The sequence below is a fragment of the Chlorocebus sabaeus genome, chromosome 2 (assembly GCF_047675955.1).
Source record: "Chlorocebus sabaeus isolate Y175 chromosome 2, mChlSab1.0.hap1, whole genome shotgun sequence".
NCBI lineage: Eukaryota > Metazoa > Chordata > Mammalia > Primates > Cercopithecidae > Chlorocebus > Chlorocebus sabaeus.
In genome coordinates this window covers 4,838,596-4,842,041 of record NC_132905.1, presented here as the reverse complement: position 1 = coordinate 4,842,041, position 3,446 = coordinate 4,838,596, and positions in this window count along the sequence as shown.

Genomic DNA, 3,446 nt, shown 5'->3' with positions numbered 1-3,446 from the left:
GACATGGCAGGCTTTTCTGGCATCTGGCTGGAGGAATGAAGGGGCAGTCTATGGATTTATGAGCAGGATTGGCTATGGAAATTGTAGGGCCCCTGGCTTAGAAGGATTAAGAACTTCAGATGGTTCATTAAACCACCATGAGCATCAAGCCCTTCTGAACCCAGGATCCTGTTCACCTGTGAAGGTTGCCTGCAGCTGAAGCCCAGCAAAAAAGGCTGTGGAGTCTGGAGACCTGGATTTGACACCACGTCCTTTAGGGAAACCAGGTTTAAACTCTCCCAGCCTCAATTTCTTTCTTTTACCTTTTCTTCTCTTTTCTATGTCTTTGTCTATCTGCAAATATCTTTATTTTGAAAATTGTAAGTGATAGTTTTTCTGGGGATAGAATTTAAGTTGCCAGTAGTAGCCCCTTAGTTGGAGGATGTTAATTCATTGTCTTTTGAGGTCAGTTATTGCTGGTTAGAAATTTTCTCTAAGACCAATCACTCTTCCTTCATGGGTTAATTTCTGGTGGCTTTAATGTTTTTCTCTTTATCCTAGACATTCTGCAGTTTCAGTATAAGGTGTCCAGGCAGGTCTTTCCATTCAATTTACACCAGTTAGAATTGGTTTGACTTTTCAATTGAAGGACCTCTCTCCCCTACTTGTTTCTGGAAGACTTAGTGTTCTCCTCCAACATTGCCACTCCACTGTTCTCTGGCATCTCTGGAGTGCCTGTTTAAACTTTACTTAAAGTGCCTATTTTCTCCATTTCTCCTTTGCCTGCATATGTTGATATTTTCTTTTTTCCCCTATTTTTGAGTCTGAGTTTAGTATTGAAAACCCGGGGCTGTCATTAGAGACTGTTGTGGATTATCAAGGGGGTATATTTCTCCGGGAAGCTTGTTCCTGACTGTCAGTCAATCCACGGTGGTTCCTAGGATCTCTCCTTGCACGGGATGTGTGTGAGGAGCCCAGGACACACACAAATAAGTCTCCAATTTGTTCAAAGCATATGCCATCGTTTTAAGCCCTCAACATAATTCCATGATGTCTGTATTCTTCGTGTCCTCGTTTTACGGATTATGAGGAAAACTGGGGCACACAGGGGTTACCAGCCTATGGCCACATAGCTAGAAATGGGTCCTCACCTGAACACATTGTGCCTACCTGTACTGCTGTATAATTAGTTAATGGCAGGTGATGGTGAGGAATGAAGTCTCAGAATAATTTTATGGAGAAGGTATTTTTAATTAAAACATTGAACAAGTAAAACTCTTTGATTGAAAAATTGAAACTATGAAAACATTCTATGTAGGGACTTCTTGACCCCTCCCTGTCCTGTCCACCCTGCCTCACCTCCACCCCCAGATAACCACTATCACTACTGTCTGGAGTACCTTTTCATCTTGCATTGTGTGAGTAGGAGCAAACAGGAACATATAGTCTTGCTTCTCACTACTTTCTCACGCAAGTTGGCCTGTAACACCGTTTTCCTCTGACACCACGTCTGCCACTGAGGGTGTGGGTTTTTTTCCTGACACCAAATACATGTTGTTTCCCACACCAGCGATCCAATTCTACACCACCAACCGAGTGTCCAACAACTGAACCCAATTCTGACTTTATCTACGTGGAGTTAGCGTCAGAGCCAGCAAGCTAAGGTCTCAATCCTGCAAGATTCTCCCTACTTCAGACACCAGCCACACAAGTGGGGTTCCCAGCTCATCCACATTTCTTCCCAGCCTACTACAAATGTGGGGATTCCATAAGCTAAGCTATACTCCCATGTTTCAGAACCCATCAGAACAATCCCCAGGACTCAGGGAACTACTGTGCGTACAACTTCAGCTTTACTATAAAGAGTGTGACCCAGGAACGGCCCCATGGAAAACAGGTAGAGAACAAGGTCCTGGGAGAGGAGGTTTCCAGCCTCCAGTACATCCATGTGTTCGCCAACGTTGAAGCTCCCTGAACTTACTTAAGGCTTCTTTATGGCAGTTTTGTTACCTAGGCCTGACTGATTAAATCATTGGCAATTGGTGACTGAACTCAAGCCCAGAGGTCAGGGGATGGAACAGAAAGTCCAAGGGCAGGGAGAGAGCTTTGTCCCCAGTTACTCCTGTGCAAGTGCTGGCTCCATTGTGATTGGGCCAGCGTGGATACTGTGTCCATCCTGAGCTAATCATTGGGCTTGAAGGTTACCGTGTAAGGAGTGGCCTAGGCTCTCATACTCAGCTTTTGGACCCAAAGGAAGTTTGGATGCTTTTCCCAGAGGAAGGGAAAATGGATAATGAGCAGCAAAACCCATCAAGGGCCCATGGCAGGTACCTGGTAACCCAAGAGCGTTGATTAGGACACTGTGCCTGTCTAGAATTACGTGGATTAAATGCTTCTTCCAAGAGAAGCCATGGATGGTTTCCATCAGTTTCCAGCCTCCAATATGAAATGCATCTCAACAGGCTTATTCAGATACTTCTTTCCAACCATTCACATTATCCATGTTTCTCACTAGAGAAGACCTGGTGACATCTTCTTTTATTTCTCTCTATAACCTGTGATCCAGCAAACAGCCTAATGTTGTAAGTAGGGGAAAAAGATAATTTTTTTTTTTTGAGATGGAGTCTCGCTCTGTCGCCCAGGCTGGAGTGCAGTGGCCGGATCTCAGCTCACTGCAAGCTCCGCCTCCTAGGTTCACGCCATTCTCCTGCCTCAGCCTCCCGAGTAGCCTGCCACTACGCCTGGCTAATTTTTTGTATTTTTAGTAGAGACAGGATTTCACCGTGTCAGCCAGGATGGTCTCAATCTCCTGACCTAGTGATCCGCCTGCCTTGGCCTCCCAAAGTGCTGGGATTATAGGCGTGAGCCACTGCACCTGGCTGAAAGAGATGATTTAATGGGAAAATTGCATTCTGTTTTTGAAAGTGTCAGAGGAGACTTCCTTCCAAATCACAGTGCAACAACAAGCCAGTGGCCAGTGAGCAAGTGACATCATGACAGGGATGCCCAAGAAATTATTATCACAACCATATCCCAGTCATACCTGAGGTCAGAGTATCTGGAGTTCAAAAGTTCAACCTTAAATATCTTAAGTATGCATTCACTTGGTTGCTAGGATCAAAAACCAGGGGAACCTTCTTCCTGGTAATTAATTGATTAACCTTGGGACCTAGAATCGGGGAGCCCTACTTACAGGTATAAGTTTCAGATAAGGAAACATCAGCCTGCATTGGAATTGCTATTGGACATTCTCCAAAGTGATTTAATAACAGAGGTACTTCCTAGTCGTTCGGGCAGCTTTAGATATGACTCGAGTTTAGAACTGTGGTGGGTGAGCCTTTTCTCTTGGTAAATATTAAGTCAGCGTTAAAAGAAAAAAAAAAAGCCAGTTCTTAAGAATCTCCTGTTTCCCAAGCACTTAAATCGAAATGAGGGTAACTCCTTCACAGGGCTATGAGGCCTTCCAT